The 26,049-nt window shown below is 40.7% G+C and overlaps 1 protein-coding gene and 1 non-coding gene across 7 annotated transcripts in view; one reads left to right on the top strand and one right to left on the bottom strand.

Annotated features, from left to right (window-relative positions):
* Window positions 1-26,049, top strand: part of ERC2 (ELKS/RAB6-interacting/CAST family member 2) — a 900,269-nt gene that overhangs the window by 116,705 nt on the left and 757,515 nt on the right. The window lies entirely within an intron of this gene.
* TRNAG-UCC lies at window positions 11,755-11,827 on the bottom strand. The gene has a single exon. It is a non-coding gene; the product is annotated as a tRNA-Gly (tRNA).

Here is a 26,049-nt window from a genome sequence, read left to right as displayed (position 1 = left end):
ATTACCAGAGAGGGTAGGGTAATCCTGACTCAACACTTATGAACGAGATGGCCTTGGGCAGGTCACTTCATCTGTAAAAGCCTTGATTTCCTGATCTGTTCAGTGGGAATAAGAATATGTACACTGCATGTTGGTTATAAAGATTGGAGACAACAGAGCAGTTCAGAGATTATCTGGTGCAGGGCAGCTCATAGTGTTATTTATGTGAATAATCAAGTGGTGTTGCTCTTTGATTACTTTCTCTAATATCCTTATTTTTCTAGGCTTTTCTTTTTCATTTAAATTTTTTCCCCAGTCTCATTTCTGAGCTGTATATTCTTGGCTTGAGTTAGCATGTTCATTTGTGGGAGGTTGATGAGAAGTGGAGAAAGGAAAAGGAAATTGAAAAACTGCCTTCATTTGGACAGTAAGGATCCAATTTTAACTTGACAGTTGTTCTGTGATAGACTCCCCAGTCTGGTTAGATTCACAAGGCATGATGATAATGTGGTGGAGTTTTTAGCAAATATTCTAGAAATTGGCACACATGCACATCTTTGCAGATGCACATACACGTGTACACATGTTGAAATAAATTTCTACCAAGTGAGTTAGCCCCTTGTCAAGGTGTCATCGTAGACCATCCACCTTCCCGGAATGTTATTGCTCAACATTTCTTTCATCTCTTCTTTCAGAGCTGCATATTCATTAGAATTCCTCATTGATCATAAGCCAAGATTAATAAAACACTAATAATCATTACCTAAGGTATTGAATCCTTATAAGGAGTCAGGTGGTATATTAAATGCTTTACAATTTAATATGGATTTAATATGCATTTACATGGATTATCTCACTTCACCCTCATAACAAACTCATGGGGCAGGGACCATCATTCCATGTTATAGATGAGGGTAACAGCTTGAAGAGGCTAGAGGTTTGTCCACATCCAGAGTTATTAAGTGTCAGGAGTTGAGATGTGAACCAAGACTTTAGTTCCCATGGCCTAAGTTACCATCCTGACTGGACATCTACAACACATTTAAGGGATATAGTTACCTTTTGGAAACCAAGGTATGTCTGGCCCTAAGTAACACTAGGTGTTTGCTGTATTAAGTAAGCTAGATTGAAATATGCTTTAAATTTGTTAACTATTTCATATACTTGGCTGTGGACCTAAAAAGGAAAAAATCTGGGAAGACCACCACTTTAGATAATTCCCATTTAAATGTGTCACAGTGCCTCTTTTACCTTATGCTAATTTGGAAGTTAAAAAGAATGTGTATGAAAAGTAATACAACAACCACTATGAAAATTATTCTGTTTTTTGTGTTTTATAATAAAAACCTCACATAAGAGAAGAAGGTCTGGCTGGTGTTTGGACCAGTCACGGGCTGGTGTTTGGACCGGTTTTAGTAGAAATACTGTTTCATTTATCAAGAACCTGTGCCATAGCTGTTTTTTGTTCTCATGTTTGAGATGAGGAACTTAAGGATTAGTAAGGTTCAAGGTTACTCCAACAGTAAACTACTTTTCTGGCTCTAAAACCCATGCTTGCTCCACTGGATGACAAATCAGCCCAGCAAAGATTTATTCTTTTGTAATCAGGATCCGTTTCTCCCTTTTCTGTCCTCAGCCATCATCAGGACTTGTCTTTATCCATTATTTGCAGAACTAGGGCAGAAGAAGTCTTATGGAGGAGGAAACTTTATATAGACCATGGTTTAATATGGCAGGTTGGTGCCTGAGAGTAGAGCCAGGCACACATGGGGTGGGGACTATAAATGAAATGGACTCTGGAAAGTGATTTCCCTTGCAATATTTATTTATAATTAACAGATGACATTGTGGGACATGATATATTTGATCCCTAAGATCAGTCATTCTGCTGAATGTAATGGCTCATTAAAGTTTGACAATGGGATATGAAATCAAGTGTTCTTAAATGACCGTTGATCTTCAGTTACCCTTAGGAATGTTTTCTGCCTGTTCAGAGTGGTCAGAAGTGGCATTCCCTGCGAGACCTGCCTTGGAAAGCCAGGGCTGCAGTGGCCCCATGTTTCTTGTGGATATACATGGGTAGCAGAGGAGCCAGGAGACTAGGACTCGATTCAAGATGGTCACACTGAAGAGGTGTGGGTTCCAGCTTCAGTGAACCTGGGCAGATACAGGCTGTGAAGGTGGAAAATGCAGCTCTGGGGTCATACTGTTTGCGTTCAAATCCTAGCTCACACACCTAACCAGCTGGGCAGCCTTGTGAAGTTCTTTACTTCTTGAAGCACATCAGCTCAAATGGGAATAGTGATGGCCCCTGCGTGGTGGGAAGGCTTTTGTGAGGTCTTTGGGAAATAGAGACAGAGTCTGATTTCTAACAAGCTCCTAGTGCAGTTTGCCATTACTGTGTGTCTGAGGCTATGTGCTCTGGAGTGGAGAGGGTGTTGCCAAGGTGCTTGTAGCCTGCTGACTTTACACAAGGGAGGGTTTCGTGCAGGCCCGTGGAACAGCTCATTTCATATTGCTGGTGAGCTAAGAATGTTTTTTTTTTCCTTCTCATTTTTAAATGTGTAGCCTGTGACTGCCTTCACACTACAATGACAGAAAGAGTTAAGAGGTTACAACAAAGAATATTTGGCCTGCAAAGCTAAAATATTCACTCTCTTACCATTCACAGAAGAACTTACTGAGCCCTGATTTAGTGCCCAAGACAGACATCAGCTCCACTGTTTACTAGCTGTGTCATCTGAGGCAAGTTACGTTTTCTCTGTTAGCCTCAGTTTTCTCATCAGTAAAGTGAGGGAAGTGATATATACCCAGCAGAGGAAAATTAAATGAAGTCAGTTATATATAAAGAGTTTGAGCATTGTACCTGGAACATCATAAGAGCTCCACAAACTGCTGCCCTGATATTCCATATTCAGAGAATAGTGTGAAGTCATGTTGGCTAGAGTTGGTCAGGGCTGGCTTCTTTGAGGAGGTAGAACTTATTCAGGTCACTAAATCAAGTGGAGAAAGTTTCGAATCTGAATGAGAAGATACAGGAAAGGAAGGAAAAGTCAGAAAAAAAGCCTCATGTGTGAGTAAATGCTCAGCCAATGTAGGTGAATGAATGACAGGGTATGGGCATATGCCAACTAGATGCCTACTTAGACTCCAAACCAGATCTTAGCCAAGGACTCAGTCCACTCCCATGAGTTCACTGACCCCCATTAGTGAGGCTAATGCTCAGATGGACTTCACCCAGGCCACTTTATCACAGGCCTTGGTACATATATTCATTACTGTTGTCTGTTGCTGTTTGACGTGTGCTTAGGCGTGTGCCTAGGAAAAATATAATCGAGAAGTTAGATCTGTTGTTTCAAAGAATAACCTTCAGAGAATTCCAAATGTGATGATTAGTGATTTTGAAGTCACCCTCTGCTTTGAATCTCTCCTGCCCCCATTAAAAATAATCTGTCATTGATTGTACAGAGTGGCCATTATCTTTCACAACCAGCTTGGGTTTGATTCTTTAAGAGGTGGGAAACAGCAGGAGCTAATGGCCTTGGTTTTCCAGCCCTGCTGATTGTGCTGGGTTTCAAGGCTGTCTGAGTCACTGGGCTTCTGTCTATGGCCTCACTAATTGGGTGTAATCAAGATGCTCCTGAGGAATTTCAGAGACCCGTGTGGCCCTGTCCAGTCTGATTCATCAGCTCCCCTGAGGTAAGTATAGTGCTGGAGCAGATGAAACAATTTTGGAGTCTTCTCAGCAGTGTGAGTGTGGTCCCAAAGGTTTTAACTTATTTTGGGGTTCAATGGACTTGTTTTTTGTTTATCTGAGAGTGAAGGAGAATTTGAAATGTACCCTGAGATTGGCTCACAGTCACTTGGAAATACACACCATGGTAGTTTCCTACTTGGTAGAAAATTAATTGAAATAGTCATTTGACTTATGGTCTAGAGTACAGGTTTAGATTTCTTTATGTTGAAAAAAGAATAATGGCTTCTTCTCATTCTTAAAATTATAATATATTTTCTACTTAGTAGACTCACAGTTCTTACTTGTGTTAACAAAAAGAGGGATTCTCTTCATCATTTAGTGAATACATCTGACATGCTTTAGAGCACTGTTCTCTTCCTTCACAATGATTTGTGATTAAAAAATAAAAAGAATCATTTTTGGAAGCTGGTTCATTTGCATGTCTTTGCCTTTCATATGTTTAAGGGGTGAGTAATTGCTTGAGGAAATAAACACTTTCTAGTTCTTGACATTTGATGATGCTTCTGGATCTATTTGTCTGTTGGTCTCTATCTTGAATATTGTTTCCTTTATCTGACTTTTCTAAACCAGGGAATTGTTTGCTAATTCAAATATACAGGTGCCAGAGGCTGCTCCAGGTAAAGCTGTGTTAATTCCAGAAGTAAATTAGCCTTTAGTAAATTCAAACTAGAAGCTTTTACTTTGGAGGAAATGCTTTAATCATTGAATAAATCACTCTTGTAGAAATAAAGCCTACTCTATCTTGGAAATAAATTTTAATTCCTGTCTCTTGTACACTCATCATGTTTGGAATTCAGGTGTAGAGTGGGAAAGGTAGGGTGATGAGGAACTCAGATAGTTGCTGCTCTGATGGCATAAGTTTATCTTGTAGTTAGGACAAATACATATAAAACAAAGGAACAATAGGGTTTCTCAAGTTGGATAATTTCTTGTTATAGGGGCTGCCCAGTGCTTTTCAAGAAGTTTAGCAGCATCCCTAAACATCTAGTTTTATAAACTAGATGCCAATAGCATACCCTCCCTAGTCATGATAGTTAAAATTGTCTTCAGACATTGCTACTCGTCTGTAGGAGGGCAAAACCACTGCTGGTTGAGAACTACTGATTCAGAGTATAATGCTAGTAGCAAAGGAATATAGTAGGAGCTCCTGGTGCCCAGCTGAGGAGCTGTGTGGGGAGGGCTGGGAGGCTCTGCAAATGGTTGCTAATCTTCATTGTTGAGGGAATGACCTTTTGCACATGTATGTACTCTGTTTTGCAAATGTTTATATATTCTATTTCTGGAAAAAACTATAAATATATTTATTGAACTCTAAGTAGCTTTGGGTTATTTTTTATTTTATCATTCAGAGGATCCTAAAAGTGCATGTGGTTATATTTAAGTGCCTGATCTGGTTTTGAGTGTGGTGTCTGGAGTCAGAATATCCAGTACTCACCACTTAACTGGGCTTCCCTGGTGGCTCAGATGGTAAAGAAACTGCTTACAATGTGGGAGACCCAAGTTCGATGCCTGGGTCAGGAAGATCTCCTGGAGAAGGAAATTACAAGCCACTCTAGTATTCTTGCCTGGAGAATTCCATGAACAGAGGAACTTGGTAGGCTACAGTCCATGGGGTTGCGTGGACTGAGCGACTAACAGACAGACCACTTAATTAGCTGTATGAGTTTGGTTAAGTGTCTTGTCCTTTCTGTGTCTCCATGTTCCCATCTGTAAAATAGAAATACTATTTGCACTTCAGTTAATATATCATTTTGAGGATTAAATGAGATATTGCCTATATGGTTTCCAGTATAGTAAGTGATGCAAACAGCTGACTCATTGGAAAAGTCCGTGATGCTAGGAAAGACAGAGGGCAGAAGGAGAAGAGGGCACAAGAGGATGAGACGGCTGGATGGCATCACTGATGCTATGGACATGAACTTGGGCAAACTTTGAGAGATGGTGAGGGACATAGAAGTCTCTTGTGCTACAGACCATGAGGTCGCAAAGAGTCGGACACGACTGGGGGACTGCATAGCAACAACATAAGGAGTGATAAATTGTGATAATAAATAAATTATCTGTTTATAAATAAATATAAATAAAATATAAATAAATTTAATAAATGGTACCTATTATTATTTCTTTGTAGAGTATGTAATTTTTGGCCCTCAAATTTTGGAAACTATTAGTTTACATTTTAAATGCTATCAGATGAGAATGGAGTGGGGCAGGGGGACAGAGAAGAGAGCTTCCTTGGAAAGATTTCATGGAAGAGATTGAATTGAGAGGGATGGATGGGTCGTGAATCTATATTTGTATATCACTCAATATCTATTTCCTTAGGCCTTGAGGCTGTAGGAGACAAGAAAGAAGGCCCAAGGGTTTCCGCCTTTTGGAGACCAAATGAAAATGACCGTGGTGGACAGACTCTAAGGTGGCCTCCATGACTCTTGCCTCCAGATTCATGCCCTGATGTGATCCTCTGCCTTTAAATGAAGAGAAAAGGGGGAGGACCTGTGCTTTACTCTAGCCAGTAAAATACAGCAAAGGTGATGGTATGCATGTGATTATGTCACATAAGATCGTGATGCTTGTGTTTCAAGGAGACACTCGTTCTTGCTAGATTTAAAGAAGAAAGTTGTCATATTGTCCATGCCTATGGACAGGGCTTTGTGACTAGGAGCCTAGGGTGGATATCAATCAACAATGAACTGAATGCTCCCAACAGTCACGTCAGCTAGGAAATGGAGTCTTCCCCAGTTGAGCTTCAGAGAAGAACCCAGACCTGGCTGACACATTGATTGCAGCCTTGCAGGGGAACCAACTTAAATACACTTGGACCCCTGACCCACAGAAACTGTGAGACAAATATGTTTCTTGAAGCTACTAAATGTGTATGATATTGTTATGTAGCAATAGATAACTCAGTGAGTATGATATAGAGGCCACCGACGATTAGAAGCTCTCACCAGACAAAGACACTTTAAACTCAGTATGTCCAAGTCAGAACTTGTCATCTGCCCCCCAGTTTTATCCTGTGTTCCTTTCTTAGGGAATGTTTCCAATATCCCAGGCTCACTACAACCAAATCACACACTTTGAGGTCACCCATGACCCTTCATAACCCCTGTCCAAATTGGTCCCCAATTCCTAGTGATTATTTCCCTCAAGTGTCTCTTGACTCCGTTCCCTCCTTTTCATTTCCCCAATCTCAACCTTGGTTTAGGTTTCCATATTTCCAGCCTGAACAACAGTAGTAGTCTCTTGACTTACCTCCTCTTCTTCAATCTAAACCTCTCTCCAGTCTGTTATCTACAATTTTCTCGAGGTTTTTATTTTTTAATGCCAATCTGGACATGTAATTCCCCTAATAATGAACATTGAATGGCTTTTCGTTTTTTTCAGGATAAAATGGAAAGATCTCACCATGGCCTGTGAAGTCCTATCCCTGACAACCTCTCCCACTTCTTTCCTTGGTTATCCCTCCCTTCAGGAATCACATGTCACTTTTGAGCAACCTTCCTCGACTGTTGCTCCCCTAGGCTGAGTTCCTAGAATTCTTTGGATATACTCTACTAAGGGTAGAATCAATTAACTTGTTACTTGCCTGAAAATTTCCAGCAGATTGTGTGCTTTCTAAAGGCAGGGACTGTGTCTGACTCCCCACAGTATCTTCAGCGGCTGTTGGTGAGTCAGGCTGATAGGCAGGATGTGGTGAAGGTTTGCTGCATGCATGCATGGGGACATGAATGAATGAATGAATATGCCAAAGCTCTGACTGTGCACTAGTTCTCAGGCACTTTGCCACCTCTTCTAACAAACGTCCTCAAAATAGTTCTGCTTTTCTGAGTGTGAACCTCCTTCCTCTTCACATCTGTCACTTTAAGTGTGATTCTGCAAAATTTGGAAGAGAACACATAATGAGCTGCCTAATTTTCTGGATTGTTAGTTTTATTTTCTTTCTGTCTCTCTCTGTCTCTGAATCTCTCTTTCTTTTCTTTCAAGTGATAATGCATTGCATCATTGTCATGGGTTAACTTTTTAGGAATTTGGTACATAAATGAAATTTTGTTGCAAAGAGAGCTATTTCCTTTGCTTGTCTTACTGTAAGTTATGATATTTAATATTAAAGAAAAGAAAAAGAAGTAATACAAAATGTCTGTTATTTTACACCCTCTAGTTCTGCTTTATTTTCATTCCCAGTATTCCATCAGTTGTTTTGACAAGGGCAGTCATTTGGCCTGTCAGAATAGCTCCTGGTTTTATCTTTCTCTGGGGATGTTTTTTCCCTTCCCTTTTAGATCAAATGCTTTAAATAATAGTGTTTTCCTCGGCTGTACAATGAGAAAAACAGTACCTACATTATAGAATTGTACTATGGAAAGACACATGTACTCATTAATTAGAGGCAGAGAGTATAGACCTGGGCCAGGTGCTGTGCTAGAGTGACATGGTCCCTCACAGAGCAGTGGTAGATGCAGAGTCAGGGGCATGGTGGGTGCCTTGCATACTAAACAGTGTCATCATTTTTCTTTTCTCTCTTCCTCTCTCCTTTTCCTCCCCAGGATAGGCTTTGGAACCAGGCAGACCTGGAATTTGATTCTGGATATGCCCTTTCCTCACCAAGTAACCTTGGCTTCAACTCTCCACGCCTATAACTTTATCTATAAAATGGACATAACAGCCAGTTCACAGGGTAGTTGAAGGGTTGGATAAAATAAAGCAGATGGAGCTCTAGGCTTGGGGCCTATGTGCCCAAGCCCAAAACACACCTCAGGGGCAACTCTAACTAGCTGCGAGAATCATGTTATTTTGCCCCTCTAGGCTGTTTCATATTGGTTCTTTTCCTGTCGATCTGAGCGTGTTGCCTGTTTCTGCCTTCTCTTTTACTTGTCTCCAGTCTCTTCTGGCCTTTTAACCAGTAACACTGTCTTTTTAAGGCCCGCTTTGAGTGATGGGCTCGTGCACTCCTCTTCATTTCTTTGACACATCTCCCTTTGTCTTCAACATTGAGTACCTTCACCATGTGCCCTGGCATTCCACTATATATATATATATATATGTATTATACACACACACTCACATATAGCCTTTTTCTGTCCCCAAGTGCCTTTGATTTGTCTCCATGTAGAAATTTCCTGAGTTTGATCAGTAAACTTTGAAAATCAAACAGGCTATTTAGAATTTTGTGTCAAAAAAGTCAGTGGACTGAAGAAACAGGAGATCTCCAAGGAGTCTTTAGGACATGACCTTTTTGCCAACCATATGAACTCTGTGGAGGCATCTTTGGGCTCTTCTCTGGCTCTTGGAGAGTAAGGTTTTAGATTTTAGGTGGGCTTGTTCTTATGGTAGTTGACAGTAAACATTTATGGAGGTAGAGGAAACAAGTTGGCTGCGAGAAATTGTAATATTTTCCTTCTATAGGTATAACTCACAGGGACATGTTGGAATAAAGAATAAGAAATTAACTCCTTCTTACCCACTGCCCTCCCCTGCCCACCCCCTCTCCCCCAGCCACTATCAGCATTACTGATGTTGCTTGGTCCCCCAGCAACATTCACATTGGTCTGTGCTATTAAACTTTATAGGGAGCAGGCATCATGCTGCTTTGGAGTTTGCTCTGAGGTTGGTAAAGTGTGGCTGGGAAATGTAGCTAAGCTTTTAAAAGGGCATGATTTTTTAGTTCACATCTGATAATTATAGAGCCAGTGTGTCTTTCTCTTACAGACTGGGTAATTGTACATGAGGGGTTTGAGAGGTAAGTGGGTGTGTGCCCTTATGTATACCCAAGTGGACGGCTTATTCAAATGATGCCTTCTTCATTTCAGAGCCTTAGGTGTTGTTGAGATGAGCAGACGGTAATTTACCGCTGGATCAAGCCCTAATTTCATTGTCACCATTTTGGCATGTGTATACCAGGCCTACTCTATTTGTGTCATGTAGAACTCTAGAACAAACTGTTCTGTAAATATTACTTAAAAAATAATGTAGCACTACCACCTTCTAAAATAAACTTTGAAAGTGTTGTTTTAGAGAGCTGTTTTATTCTGTTAATTTTTTAAAGTTGAATCCCAGATTTTCTGAGGGTTTAAGTTAAGTAGTATCTTCTGTTACCACCTCTTTGTTGCTTGCTTTCTTTCATTTTGGTGATAACTCTGAAAGTAACAGGGAAAAGAATCCTATTTTTGGTTTGCTGTCATAACTCAGAGCTCTGTATGTAACTATTAAAAATAGTTTTAATCATCAAATGTTTGACAAAAATGGAATATGCCTAATGCATTTGGGGCTAGCATAGTGCAGTGGTAGCAAACAGGGCATGCAGGCAGGATTAGGCAAGTTTCATTTAATCTGCACAGAATTGGTAAAGAGCCAGCATTAAAAAATTCAGAGCTTTCTCATAAAAAATCTTCAAAGGTATATACTTTGCAGTTCCCACTGACCCCACAGCTTCCAGTTGTTCCTGACTTTGAGGCTGAATGTAGTTTCAAAACTGCACATACACAGTGATGAGGTTGGAGTCCTGGAGTTCTTATGTGTGGCCACTGAGAATCCTTTGTCCCTCCTTCCCATGGTGGGCATTTCGGTTTGTACCTCTGACACAAGGAAAGGAGCCCAAGTGCCTCAGTTCTGTCACTTTCTGAGACTCGTTCTTTTTGGCAGACTGGTTCTTGGGATTTTGTGATGGGCAATTAGGAGGAAAGGAATTGGGGAGAAAGACAAAAAGAGACCAGAGGAGAAGCTAAGGGTGGAAAGAATTTCAGGGGGAGAGGAAACTCTCGAGGAGTCAGGAATGGGAGCAGCTGTAGTATTTGAGAGCAGCAGATGGGATTTTAAGGAAAGTTCAGAATTATGTGTCTACTTCATAGTGCTTAAGAAACAAAATTGAAGATCAGAGTTATTTTGAAATTGCTGGACTGTGTTTGTATCAGGGTTGAGTCAGGAAACAGAAACTACACTAAATATTTTAACAGAAAGAATTTAATACAAAAAAGTATCAACCAGATATTGAAGAACTGAAAAGGCAAGAAGACAACACTGAGGTATCGTGGAAGTAGCAACCACAGGAAGCATTTGCCACTCCTGGGGTTGGGATCATTAAAATTTGGAAGCTTGGTGGAGGGGCCCTGTGGGGCCAAACTCCCATCTTTAAGATAATGGCTGGTGCTGAGGCCTCTGAGCTCAGAAGAAGGAAGCTGAGGGCCTGGTACCCAGACCTCTGAGAGATGGTACTGCCTTGTTGGTGTTATGGAGTCTATGAGCTCAGGTGAGGGGTAGAGGGCTGGGACCTGGACCTGAGGAGGAGACAGGATAGAATGGTGGTCCATGAGGAACACAGTGGTTGCAGAAAGACTGCTAACTGGATTCAGTCAGCAGCCACCACAGAAAGGAAGTGCAGCTTCTAGAGTGAAGAAGCAGGGCTAGGCCAGCCACAGGAACAGAAAGCCAATAGGTAACAGACAGGAAGGAACAATCCACACCTCCCTCTTCCAGCATGTAGGTTTCATCTAGTGCACTCTGTGGGCATAGCCCAAGAGACAGCAGCTAACACAGTGGAAACATAGTTCACAGAGCCCCAGCCCTGCAGCTAAGTCGCTTCAGTCATGTCCCACTCTGTGCGACCCCATAGACGGCAGCCCACCAGGCTCCCCTGGCCCTGGGATTCTCCAGGCAAGAACACTGGAGTGGGTTGCCATTTCCTTCTCCAATGTGTGAAAGTGAAAAGTGAAACTGAAGTCGCTCAGTCGTGCCCGACTCTTAGCCCTAGCATCACAGAAATGGTATGGAAAGACAGATTTGGAGGTGAGAGGTAGCAGCTTAAAAATGGACTCAGTTTTTAAGTATAGAACTTTGAGTCTAGACTGTGGAGGGCTTTACAAGTGCTGCCCAAAAATCCATGGTTCTAGCTTTATAAATGTAATGTAAGAGAGTTTGTTTGTTCTTATAGTCTCCAGATTTCCATCTTGTACAATACTAATTTCCAAATTAGTGATTTTTTGGTTTTTTTTGGCCATGCCATAAGGCACGGGAGATTTTAGTTTCCTGACCAGTGATTGAACCTGTGACCCCTGCAGTGGAAGTGCAAAGTCCTAACCACTGGACCATCAAGGAAGTCCCTAATTACTTATTTCTTCATAATATACTTCTATGTAGTATTGTTATTAATTATGTTTGTCCTGTAGTGAAGAGGTTTGCAAACTATAGCTTGTGGGTCAAATATGGCTTGCTAGCTGTTTTTATAAGTCAGATTTTATTGGAATACAGCCATGCCTGTTTGGTTAGCAAAAAAAAAAAAAAAAAGGGCAGACTTCTTCTCTAGTATAAATTTCTACTATAAATCTCTAGTATAAATTTTAGTTCTGATTTAAAATAGAAGTCCGTGACACATAGGGTTTCCCAGGTGGTGCTAGTGGTAAAGAACCTGCCTGCCAGTGCAGGAGATGTAAGAGACACAGGTTTGATCCCTAGGTCTGGAAGAGCCCCTCAAGGAGGGCATGGTAACTCACTCCAGTATTCATGCTGGAGAATCCCATGGACAGAGGAGCCTGGTGGGCTATGGTCCATAGGGTCACAAAGAGTTGGGCACAACTGAAGCAACTTAGCATGCATGATACACAAGTTTAGAAAAATAACTGACACTACAAAACCCAGACACACAGGATAAATCTTTATGTTAAAAAAAAATGAAGGCATTGTGCAAGTGTGAGTGAGTGCCACCAAAATTTATCTTGGCTTTCTGAGAGAATGGACAAACATGCGTGATTTTTTGGACCTGCTGATAAAATTGAGATACTGCCATCTTTCTTGAACAGATAATTGCTGCTTGAACAGAGTCTATCCAAATAAGACATTCCACTAGCTAGAGGCATCTTCTGAAAGAATGTTGAGTTTGAAGTCAGACCCCGGGAGACCTGGTGCCACCATATTTATGCGGCTCTGTAACTGTGGGTGAACCAGTTAACCTTGGAAATTCATTTTCACATAGATGCCCTGAGAACTAGAATTTTCACATTTATTCTTGTAGCCCCTTGGTCAGTATCTCCCACCCTGATACTTTTCCTGAGCTGCAGCCTGCACATAGGATGGCCTTCTAGACAGCATACTTAAGTTGTCTCCCTGGTGCTTCAGACCTAACATGTCCCTGATGGACATGACTGATGACCACATAAATCTAGTGCTCCTCTATTACTGGACTATTTTGGGCTACATCAGGACGTTTGAAACTTCTCTTCCCTCTTGAAGTTAGGCACAGTCATATGTCTACTTCTAGCCAATAGATTGTGACTGGAAGTGATGTGTCCCGTTTCTGGGCCAAAGTATTTAATTGTCAGGGTATGAATCTTTAGCACACTTTCTTCCTGCTCTTGCATCAAGCAGTGTTCCAGACGGCAGGGTATCTGTCAGTCTGTGCCCCAGAAGGAAGTCTGTTGAAGCACAATAGACATGTAGTATAAATGAGAATTTTGTCCTTATTATTTCAATCACTGATATCTGGGGGTTGTCAGTTTCTATAGTTTATTTTAATCTAGCCCAGTCATTTCAGTGTTCAGCTGAAACTTATCTTCCTTTTCCTGTCTGCTGCCTCTCTGTTCCTGACATCATAGGATGGCACAACTCTGAATTTACTTGCCAGAAACCTGGAAATCACATATTTACGTTCTATCTTCTCTTGCTCTCAATATCCAGTCAATTTTCAGGTCCCTTAGCTTCTATTTCCTTAATACCATTTGTAGTATACCTCTCTGTTGATTCCCAGCGGTATTGTCTTATTTCAGGATGTATAACCTCTCACCTGGACTATTATTTTTTAACTACTCACTCTTTTTAAAATCTTATTCCAGTCTACCCACATTTCATATACATAGGAAACCTAAATTGGATCACGTCCGTTCGATTTTCAGAAATCTTCATGGATTCTGTGCCAGCCCAAGAGAAAGCAGACTCCCCAGCATGACAGGCAAGCGTGTGCACAGCCTTCCCAGTCTCCTCTTGTACCCTCTGTGTGTTCTGTCCTCACCGACCTCCCTGTAATGTCCTCTGCCTAGAAAAACCATCCTTCAATCGGCCTCTTTAAGTCCTTTAAGTTTTAGCTTAAGAGTTACTTCCTCTATAAGCCCTTTCTGAATTTCCCAGATGCACTTAGATATTTCTTAATGTTCTCTTTGTTCTTTGTACACACTTCTTTACATAGATTAACACATTAAATACAATTGCTTGCATGCCTGGTTCTCTTTACTAGATGGTCACTTTCTTGAGGGTAGTTTCTGAACTTTGATTCCTCTTTGGCGCAAGTAATTCACAGAGTATCTAGCACTTGAATAATTGTAATTGTTGATGAATGATTTACTTTAAAATAAGGAATAATTATTTCTATGAAATAAATATAGGGCAAAATAATTTAAGTTCAATAACAAACATTACTAAGCTACCATTATTATTCTTTTTTTAGGGGAGGATAGAATGTACTTTAAGAATCGAAGACCTTATTTTTCAACACTGGCTTAGGTGACCAAAATACTTTTTAATCAATATTAGTGAAAAGTCATTCTTTTTTTTTTATTGTCATGATCTTATGAAAGGATAAGGAATGTTAATGTTGGCCAGTATCAGTTTTTAAAATGTTCTAGTTAGCAAGTAGAAGTTTAAAAAATACTGACACAGACATGGAGATCACATTGTAGTCTCTAAAAATATTATTGTTAGCAAATTCAAAAAGGGCAGTTCTTTTATAGCATAGTGGATCTTTTTTATTTAAAATGTTACACTAAATTCTATTCCATAGGTATTTTTAGTAACATAAGAAGCCAAAATAAAATGGAGAAAATGTTTCAGAGACCTCAAAAATATTTATATCCTGTGGCCCAGTGATTCTTCTTCTGGGGTAATATCCTTTTGGGTGGTTTTGGCCTTCTTGTGGGGTGAGGAGTGAATCTCCAAATAATAAAGAGAGTCAGGCTTTGAAAGCTATATGAGGTCACTTTCTTTCTCCCCTTGACCTGGCACAAGCTACAGGCAGAGTGGCAAGTGATTCATGGCTCCCAGTTTCCCAGAAGCCACTCAGAGCCTCCAAACTCAGTGACTTACGCTGTGTTTGCCCTACTGTGTCATAGTAGCCCCAAGTGTGGGCGTGCGTGTGGGGAATAGGTTCTCTAAGACAGCAGAAGTCTTAGTACTCTGATGCTCCTTGACTGCTCTCACACATTCTCACGTAGAAGTTCACTGCAGAACCTTCCAGCTGAGCTCTCTGCTACTTTCTAGACTTTCTTCATGTTCTCTTTCTCTCTCCAAGCCTGCGGTCTTCCTTTTTGTATAAATGCCACGTTATCTTTGAACTAGATAACTCTTCCTTACCTCTTCAGTCCCCCAGTACCATTTTCTCTTTCACCACACAAATGATTGTTTGCACAAACCAGTCATTTCCATTTTCCTGTCTCAGTTGAATTTGAGCACCTGTGTTTTACTTTCATAGCCTCTACTGCTTTTCCTGGGCAATGTTTAGCTAGATGCTTGCTCTTCTCCCTAGACTGTGAGCTCCACAAGGGTTGGGCTATACCTCTCTTTCTCAGCGTTGTGTCTCCAGGTGGTGGTGGTGGTTTAATTGTCAAGTTATGTCCAACTCATTTGCAGCCTCATGGACTGTAGCGCAAGGGCTCCTCTGTCCATGGGATTTCTCAGGCAAAAATACCGGAGTGGGTTGCCATAAATAGATATTCAATAAAAGCTACTGATGAATAATTGAATAAAACACGTGAAAGGCATACCTATATTCAGGCTTCATTAATTGCTGTGCTATTAGTGGCCTTGAGGAGAATGCATGGGCACTTTGGCTGGTATGTGTGTTTTTCATCAACACATCCCATGAGGATTTTGTTGAGCCAATCATTGAAGGTGTGTTGTACATCTCTTCATGTCTGTAATAGTCACAGTGCTTAGAACTGGGAGTACATGTCTGTGTCCTTGAAACATCTAACAGATGAGTAGAATGTAAAGTGTCATAACCTTTGACACATAGTAGGCACTCAGCACTGTTGAATGAATGACTCACTATCACAAGGGCACCATGGAATCAACTGATGTTCCATTAGTGAAAATGCTCCAATCCCAATTTCTTATTTACTTGGGGTTAATGATGTGAAGGAGTGGCTTGATAACAGAGAAAAATCAACTAAGGAAATAATTTAAATTATTTTCATAATAAACACATTGTACATTGATGTAAAGGTTCATCTTTTATTGAAGGATGATGTTATTTCCCTACCACTTCTTAAGATTTTGGTGTGCAGGGGCAGAGGTGGAGGAGTGGAGCTGGGAGAAGCTCCTGGCTCTTCCTTTAGAGTGATAGTGCAGGCATTTATTGGAAGCAGGCATTAGGGCATTTGGTTACAGTAATTGTGAGCTTTCTGCTCAACAGACCATATGAAGGCATGTTGCCGTCTGGCTCCCTCAGTGTGCTAATCAGGGCGGGTGAAGAAGAAGAGGAGGAGGAGGGAAGGGCTTTTGGCCTAAACGTTGGAGGCCTTGTTGTGTTCAAAGACTCAAATGGCCAGCTTAACCCAGGTTATTAAACATTCTGCAAGACCCTGGGTCTTCTCCTTATGTTTATTTTCTTCATTTTTTTCTTCTTGCCACTTTATCCAGGAGATATGAGCAATGAAATGATATTTATTTTGCAAATGTAAAAGGATATTTTGTTTTATGTGGTATTTGAAATATCCATTTGCCTCTCTCTGTCTATTTACTCTGACAAGTCCTTGTATCACAGGCATAGCTGAGTTAGGAGCTGGGGATCATGCCTTGTATTCTTTGGGGGAAAAGAATGTTAAATTTCAACAGATAAGATTATTGAAATAAGTAATCCTTTCTTCATTGTTATTGGAGTCTTCACTCTTGCATTTGAATGTAAACAACAGAATGTGCAAAGCTAACAAGGACAAGACTTTGTCAAAGAAGAGAATTTGTTATTAAAAAACCACTTTACAATAATGAGGGCTCTTCCAGCAGCCAAGAATATGCCTGCAATGCAGGAGATATAGGAGATGTGAGTTTGATCCTTGGGTCAGGAAGATCCCCTGGAGAAGGAAATGGCAACTCACTCAAGTATTCTTGCCTGGGAAATCCCATGCTTAGAAGAGCCTGGCGGGCTATGGTCCATAGGGTCACAAAGAGTTGGAGATGACTGAAGCGATTGAAACTTAAAATAAGAAACAGTAATTCTGACAACTCTGTCTTGTGGCCTGAGGTTTACTGTTTACTTATTTACCAAAAATTTCTGGTACACTTTCTGGAAGCCAGACACTTTTGGTTTTCTATGAGCCTTTAGTCTTTTGGAGGAGAAAGTCAAGTTATCTAAAAATGAAAATTCTATAATTTGATAATTATCTATTAAATACTTATCATGTTACCGGCACTGGGGACACAATAACTGACAGGACAAAGCCCCTTCCTTCAAGGAGTTTACAGCCTAGTGGGGAAATGTTGGCCTTAGAATTTGTAACCGACAAAGCCTGTTGTGTGTAGCTCAGCAGGCTGCATAAAGGAGGTGATTCCTTGGAACTTCTAACCAACAAAGCCTGTGTGTGTGTGTGGAGGGGTATGTATGTGTATAGCTCAGCAGGCTATGAGGGAGCTGGTTCTTTAAAAACAAATCAGCATAAGTCTGTTGGAGGGAGACAGAGCGTGTGGTATGAGGGGAGAAAGCTTGGTGTGGCCTGGCCTGGGAGTGCTTGTAAAGGTAGGGATGTGGTCAGCCTACGACCTGAATGGGAACAGAGGCAAAGGGAATGGGACGATCACACAAAGACAGCTGAGGGGCTTGAACTTCATTGAAGTAAACACCCCCTTTCTTAGAGAACTTATTTTTCCTTTGTGAGCTAAGAGAGAATCCTCATGTGAGAGATCATTTCCTCATCCCATGGAAAATCTTTTCTGATTCTTACTGATTTTTTTCTTATTCCAGTCTATTCAGTTGTGTATTCTACTTTATTCTTCTTTCATCAATTAAGCATTGTTCTAATAAAGGTAGGCTCTAGAATGCATGGATGAGTAATCACCCTCTTTCCTTGGCAGTACCTGGTACATACCTCACAGAAGCCTCATACTGGTTTTCCTCCAAAATGTGAGTCCTTTGAGAGCAGGGATGAGGGCCGCTTAACCTCTGTGTCATCATGGCGGTAAATGTGTGTTTTGAATGCTACAGAAGGGCACACTCAGGGATTTGTCATGGGCCCTTCTGAAGTTTGCATTTATGAAATATGATTTTAAAAGAAAACTTACACATGCTTACCACAGTAGCTGGCACATGGAAAATGTCTAATGAATGGTAATTTTCTACTTCTTTTAATCAAAGCTGCATCACTGTTGAATTCTTACAGGGTTTTGCATTGCTTGGTGAATTAAGAGAAGTGATATGTGCTTTGTTACTACATTACTGTATGAATGTCCTCCATTCTGTGATGCCAGTAAGTAACACTGTTGGTTTAAAAATCAGGGAAAGAAAGGGCTTGTTGCAGCATTTTAAAAATGATCTAGGATGTTTGAGGCAAAACATCAGCCAGATTGCCCCACACTGAGATTGCTTGGAAGACAGTTGTGTTCTGAGACGCTAGAGTAGTGTATTCCTCAAGTGGACAAAGAGGCAGCGTGGGAGGGTCAGCACTGCAGGTTTGCAGAATGCAGAGTGTCAAATGAGCAGGCTCTATGATCATTGTTCATGCAGTCACAGCCCTGCCTCCCTTTGCTACCCTGCCTCCAGCCAGCTTGTGGGAGTGTGTGCTTCGGTGGATCACACTGGCTATGGAGAGCACCTTCATAAACCTCCCAGAATGCCTTGTCCTTGAGACCTCAGACTACTTGCATGTGCTCTAGGGGTGTGTGGTGCCTTGCTTAGGAAAATAAATAGGTGGACATGAAGTTTACCTTGTATTTTCAGGAATCACAAATATATAGAAACCAAGGACTTGCAATTAAGGATGTTTCTTTGGTTGAGCAATGTTCTGGAAGCTGAACAAATGACTCATGATTGCTAACAGGCTTCGAGAAGCTTCTTGGGCATGCCCAGTGGGATGCTGCTTGATGAAAGGTAGCTTGGTGGTCTCAGAATGATGTTTATCTAGCTTGTTCTTTTAGCTTTTCTTTGTTTTTTTTTTTTTGGAAAAGGTTGGTGAACTCTTGACGCAAGCCCTTCACAGATGGTCCCCCTTCTGTGTGGCGGGTGCTCTGTTCCTAACAGGTAGCTTCCTCTTTTCATGCTAACAGGAAACTGGCTCTTTGAGGATAATCTAAAGCTCTGTACAACCTCTGCTTTTTCGAAATGGAAGGCTCGGCTCCCAGGGCTCAGGCCCAGTGCGCTGTTTTTAATTGGCAGAAACATCCCCTAACCCAACAGTGATGCATTGTGTCTGTTCCCAGAATGACTTTCATTAGAGTTTCTGAGAGCTCTATCCTGGTGTGGACCAGTTCACTGTAGAACAGCCTTTGTAAAATGGAATAGAGTGGAGGGGGATAGAAAGGAGGTCTCCAAGAATAGATCTCACTCTTTAAAAATAACCATGATACATTAAGTATTGATTGCAATTCTGTTTCAATTTTTAAATAACATTCAGGTCTTTAAAAATTTACATCCACTCATCTAAACTCAACTAAATAAAGTTTAAAACAAAGGAAAGAATTATCAACTTTTGGGTACCATTCAGTGTGTTAAGTTAGTTTCAGAATTTTTCCCCCCTAGAAATGGGACATTTATTTTTAGGAGTTACATACTTTGGGTTTTTTTCTGTTGAAAACTGCACAGAAGTAGAACAGATCTATCTTGAGGTCTGTCTACTTTAAGTTTTCTTGTAGGCGGCGATAGGTTTTAACTTTTGTATCATATATAGAGAAGAAGCTAATATCTATAAATGTGGCTCATTGTTGGGGATAAGCTATAAAGGAAGCTGTCTGTTGAGAATTTGGAACGTCTGCTTTACGATTAAAAAAAAAAATTCCCTTGGTTGTCTTCTGGGCATGAGTTTGGTGCCACCTTGTGGGCAGTTGTCAGACTATTATATGCCTTTAAAAGAAAACTTGCCCCAAGGCAATTAACAATGCACAAAATATATGCTTGTAAATTCAGAAAACTAAGATCATGACATCTGATCCCATCACTTCATGGGAAATAGATGAGGAAACAGTGGAAACAATGGCTGGCTTTATTTTTCTGGGCTCCAAAATCATTGCAGGTGGTAATTGCACCCATGAAATTAAAAGATGCTTACTCTTTGGAAGGAAAGTTATGACCAACCTAGACAGCATATTAAAAAGCAGAGACATTACTTTGCCAACAAAGGTCCGTCTAGTCAAAGCTATGGTTTTTCCAGAGGCCATGTATGGATGTGAGAGTTGAACTATAAAGAAACCTGAGTGCTGAAGAATTTATGCTTTTGAACTGTGGTGTGGGAGAAGACTCTTGAGAGTCCTTTGGACTGCAAGGAGATCAGTCCTGGGTGTTCATTGGAAGGACTGATGCTGAAGCTGAAACTCCAATACTTTGGCCACTTGATGCAAAGAGCTGATTCATTTGAAAAGACCCTGATGCTGGGAAAGATTGAGGGCAGGAGGAGAAGGGGATGACAGAGGTTGAGATGGTTGGATGGTATCACCGACTCAATGGACATGAGTTTGGACAGACTCCAGGAGTTGGTGATGGACAGGGAGGCCTGGTGTGTTTCAGTTCATGGGGTTGCAAAGAGTCAGACATGACTGAGCGACTGAACTGAACTGAAAAATTAGTTAGATTAAAAAACTCCTCAAACTTCAGTGATTCTCTCACTAGATTCATGCAGCGTCATCTCAGAGGCAATATTGCTACCTGATTTCAGGAAACATGTGATTCTTCCTCAGGGATTTTGATACCCTGCTGTGGTACCAGTGTACCTATAGAGAACACTGTTGGGGTATTTGTGTTCTTTTCTAAGTCTTGCATCTTCATTGTGTTTTATTTATTTATTTATTTATTTTATTTTTATTTTACTTTACAATTCTGTATTGGTTTTGCCATACATTGACATGAATCCACCACGGGTGTACATGCGTTCCCAAACATGAACCCCCCTCCCACCGCCCTCCCCACAACATCTCTCTGGGTCATCCCCATGTACCAGCCCCAAGCATGCCGTATCCTGCATCGGACATAGACTAGCGATTCGATTCTTACATGATATTATACATGTTTCAATGCCATTCTCCCAAATCATCTCACCCTCTCCCTCTCCCTCTGAGTCCAAAAGTCTGCTATACACATCTGTGTCTTTTTTGCTGTCCTGCATACAGGGTCATCATTGCCATCTTTCTACATTCCATATATATGTGTTAGTATATTGTATTGGTGTTTTTCTTTCTGGCTTACTTCACTCTGTATAATCGGCTCCAGTTTCATCCATCTCATCAGAACTGATTCAAATGTATTCTTTTTAACGGCTGAGTAATACTTCATTGTGTATATGTACCACAGCTTTCTTATCCATTCATCTGCTGATGGACATCTAGGTTGTTTCCATGTCCTGGCTATTATAAACAGTGCTGCAATGAACATTGGGGTACATGTGTCTCTTTCAATTCTGGTTTCCTCAGTGTGTATGCCCAGAAGTGGGATTGCTGGGTCATAAGGCAGTTCTATTTGCAATTTTTAAAGGAATCTCCACACTGTTCTCCATAGTGGCTGTACTAGTTTGCATTTCCACCAACAGTGTAGGAGAGTTCCCTTCTCTCCACACCCTCTCCAGCATTTATTGCTTGCAGATTTTTGGATCGCAGCCATTCTGACTAGTGTGAAGTGGTACCTCATTGTGGTTTTGATTTGCATTTCTCTAATAATGAGTGATGTTGAGCATCTTTTCATGTGTTTGTTAGCCATCCGTATGTCTTCTTTGGAGAAATGTCTATGTAGTTCTTTGGCCCATTTTTTGATCAGGTCGTTTATTTTTCTGGAATTGAGCTGCAGGAGTTGCTTGTATATTTTTGAGATTAGTTGTTTGTCAGTTGCTTCATTTGCTATTATTTTCTCCCATTCGGAAGGCTGTCTTTTCACTTTGCTTATATTTTCCTTTGTTGTGCAGAAGCTTTTAATTTTAATTAGGTCCCATTTGTTTATTTTTGCTTTTATTTCCAGAATTCTGGGAGGTGGATCATAGAGGATCCTGCTGTGGTTTATGTCAGAGAGCGTTTTGCCTATGTTCTCCTCTAGGAGTTTTATAGTTTCTGGTCTTACATTTAGATCTTTAATCCATTTTGAGTTTATCTTTGTGTGCGGTGTTTGAAAGTGATCTAGTTTCATTCTTTTACAAGTGGTTGACCAGTGTTCCCAGCACCACTTGTTAAAGAGATTGTCTTTTCTCCATTGTATATTCTTGCCTCCTTTGTCAAAGATAAGGTGTCCATATGTGTGTGGATTTATCTCTGGGCTTTCTATTTTGTTCCATTGATCTATATTTCTGTCTTTGTGCCAATACCATACTGTCTTGATGACTGTGGCTTTGTAGTAGAGCCTGAAGTCAGGCAAGTTGATTCCTCCAGTTCCATTCTTCTTTCTCAAGATTGCTTTGGCTATTCGAGGTTTTTTGTATTTCCATACAAATCTTGAAATTATTTGTTCTAGTTCTGTGAAAAATATCGCTGGTAGCTTGATAGGGATTGCATTGAATTTGTAAATTGCTTTGGGTAGTATACTCATTTTCACTATATTGATTCTGCCGATCCGTGAACATGGTATATTTCTCCATCTATTAGTGTCCTCTTTGATTTCTTTCACCAGTATTTTATAGCTTTCTATATATAGGTCTTTAGTTTCTTTAGGTAGATAGATTCCTAAGTATTTTATTCTTTTTGTTGCAATGGTGAATGGAATTGTTTCCTTAATTCCTTTTTCTACTTTCTCATTATTAGTATATAGGGATGCAAGGGATTTCTGTGTGTTGATTTTTTATCCTGCAACTTTACTATATTCATTAATTAGCTCCAGTAATTTTCTGGTAGAGTCTTTAGGGTTTTCTATGTAGAGGATCATGTCATCTGCAAGAATTTTACTTCTTCTTTTCCAATTTGGATTCCTTTTATTTCTTTTTCTGCTCTGATTGCTATGGCTAAAACTTCCAGAACTATGTTGAATGGTAGTGGTGAAAGTGGGCACCCTTGTGTTGTTCCTTACTTTAGGGGAAATGCTTTCAATTTTTCACCATTGAGGATAATGTTTGCTGTGGGTTTGTCATATATAGCTTTTATTATGTTGAGGTATGTTCCTTCTATTCCTGCTTTCTGGAGAGTTTTTATCATAAATGGATGTTGAATTTTGTCAAAGGCCTTCTCTGCATCTATTGAGATAATCATATGGCTTTTATTTTTCAATTTGTTAATGTGGTGAATTACATTGATTGATTTGCGGATATTGAAGAATCCTTGCATCCCTGGGATAAAGCCCACTTGGTCATGGTGTATGATCTTTTTAATGTGTTGTTGGATTCTGATTGCTAGAATTTTGTTGAGGATTTTTGCATCTATGTTCATCAGTGATATTGGCCTGTAGTTTTCTTTTTTTGTAGTATCTTTGTCAGGTTTTGGTATTAGGGTGATGGTGGCCTCATAGAATGAGTTTGGAAGTTTACCTTCCTCTGCAATTTTCTGGAAGAGTTTGAGGATAGGTGTTAACTCTTCTCTAAATTTTTGGTAGAATTCAGCTGTGAAGCCGTCTGGACCTGGGCTTTTGTTTGCTGGAAGATTTCTGATTACAGTTTCAATTTCCATGCTTGTGATGGGTCTGTTAAGATTTTCTATTTCTTCCTGGTTCAGTTTTGGAAAATTGTACTTTTCTTTATTGGCATATAATTGCTGATAGTAGTCTCTTATGATTGTGTTTTAACATGGTTTTTATTCTTCATTTTGAGCTACAACCAAGGTATCCAACAAGAAGTATCTTCTTCAGTCAGTTCAGTTCAGTCGCTCAGTTGTGTCTGACTCTTTGCGACCCCATGAATCGCAGCACTCCAGGCCTCCCTGTCCATCACCAACTCCCGGAGTTCACTCAGACTCATGTCCATTGAGTCAGTGGTGACATCCAGCCATCTCATTCTCTGTCGTCCCCTTCTCCTCCTGCTCCCAATCCCTCCCAGCATCAGAGTCTTTTCCAATGAGTCAACTCTGCGCATGAGGTGGCCAAAGTACTGGAGTTTCAGCTTCAGCATCATTCCCTCCAAAGAAATCCCAGGACTGATCTCCTTCAGAATGGACTGGTTGGATCTCCTTGCAGTCCAAGGGACTCTCAAGAGTCTTCTCCAACACCACAGTTCAAAAGCATCAATTCTTTGGCGCTCAGCTTTCTTCATGGTCCAACTCTCACATCTATACATGACCACTGGAAAAACCATATCCTTGATTAGACAGACCTTTTTTGGCCAAGTAATGTCTCTGCTTTTCAATATGCTATCTAGGTTGGTCATAACTTTTCTTCCAAGGAGTAAGTGTCTTTTAATTTTGTGGCTGCAATCACCATCTTTAGTGATTTTGGAGCCCAAAGAAATAAAGTTTGACACTGTTTCCACTGTTTCCCCATCTATTTCCCAGGAAGTGATGGGACCAGATGCCATGATCATCTTAGTGCTAGTTAATACTGTCCATATTAGAGAAAAAAACAATGAAATAAAAATAAATTACCTCAAATATAATATCAGATATGGGCAGATATGAGAAATTCTTATTAATTGATTTTAAATAAAATTTGGATGCCATATTTATATATGTTTGTCACATGATAGAATTTATATACTCTTAATTAATAAGAGAACAAATAAAGTATGCTGTCTGATGCTATTTTGCCTAAGGATACCACTATTTCTAAAGCCCTGTGGCAGGTTCAATGATGCTGGTGATGTGATTTTTGACCCACTGTAAAACACTTCTCACAGTAGCCCTCCTAGATATCTAGAACTGATCTCCTAGTTCCTATTTTGCCTGTAGAGGAGATAGAGTAGAAGTCATGAGTGGCTCACCCTGGGTTATAAAGCCTGATAGTGGTGGGGCAGGATGAGAACCCAGCTCTCAGGACAGCTAATCTGCTGCTACTGGCATTAGCTGATGCTGTCCCTATTATTTACATCATAGGGTGACAAATGCAAGAAATGAACATGTCTGTGCTGGTAGGAGTTTTAGAGAATCAGGGTGTTGGGCTAGGTGGGAGGAGCCTGATGAGAGAGGGAGGAAGAGAGAGATTCCTGCTGGCAGATAGTGGACTTAAGAAACATCTTGTTATTTCTAAAAGGGAAATTGGACCCCATTGTTCCCATGATTAAAGCTTTTCAAAGGCTTTTCTGTCTAGATGACAAAGTCCAGAATCCTTTAAGTGGCTCTCAGCTCCTTTATGACAGCTTCCTGGGTTCTCCTGCCAACCACACATCACTCCAGCAACACCAGAGTGCTTATTACCCTTCCACTAATTCTTGTTCTTACCTTCCTCCCTTTGTTTGAACTGCCCCTCACCCATGTTGCCTTGACCATCCTTTATCTTCCATTTTTCCTAATGAATCCGAATTATTCTATTGGTCTCAACTCACAGCTGGCCTTCCCTGACCCTTCCCTCTCCTTCGCTATTCTGATTAAGGTTCACTTTCCTATAGTGCTGTGCAGCTATCTGTTGGAATGTTTGTTTTCCTAATTAATCTGTGAATTCCTTAAGAGAAATTCTTGCATATTATTTACTTTTGTTATTTGAATTGAGCGCAAGATCTGGTCTATCTTGTCTCGCCATACCTGGGAAGGACAGAATTGAGGCTAAGTTGCAGAAATCAGGGCACCAGAGGTAAAACTGGAGATTCAAGGCTTCCAGAGCCTTTTCTGCCTTTGCTGGCCTCTGCTCCTGTTGGCCTGAGGCCCTTGCCTTTTCTCTCTCCAGCCCTCAGCTGTCTTTGCTTCTTCTGTCAGTCATGTCTTATCCTCTATGCTGATACTGCTTCCTCTGCCCAGCTGGAGAAAGTGGCCTCCAGTAGGTCCAGACTCATCCTTGCAGCTTGGCTGCCTCAGGGAGGAAAGTCCTTCTCTCCCCCAAAATCCCACAGAAGTTCATCCCTTTTGTTGAGAATAACCTTGTTTTTTATTAATTTTTGGGACCATGTGCAATTTTATCATATAAAATGCCATCATTTCATTATTTGTTTTCCCATTCTACTGTTGATGGACATTATGAATGATATGTTACAGGAAGGAGTCCTAGCCCAGGTCCAAGAGCTTTCCTGGTGGCTCAGAGAGTAAAGAATCTGCCTGTAATGCAGGAGACCTGGGTTCGATTCCTGGGTTGGGAAGATCCCCTGGAGAAG

This window comes from Oryx dammah, unplaced genomic scaffold, assembly GCF_014754425.2.
Source record: "Oryx dammah isolate SB20612 unplaced genomic scaffold, SCBI_Odam_1.1 HiC_scaffold_9, whole genome shotgun sequence".
Lineage (NCBI taxonomy): Eukaryota > Metazoa > Chordata > Mammalia > Artiodactyla > Bovidae > Oryx > Oryx dammah.
The sequence above is the reverse complement of the archived record's forward strand: the minus strand, read 5'-3'. Positions and strand labels throughout refer to the sequence as shown.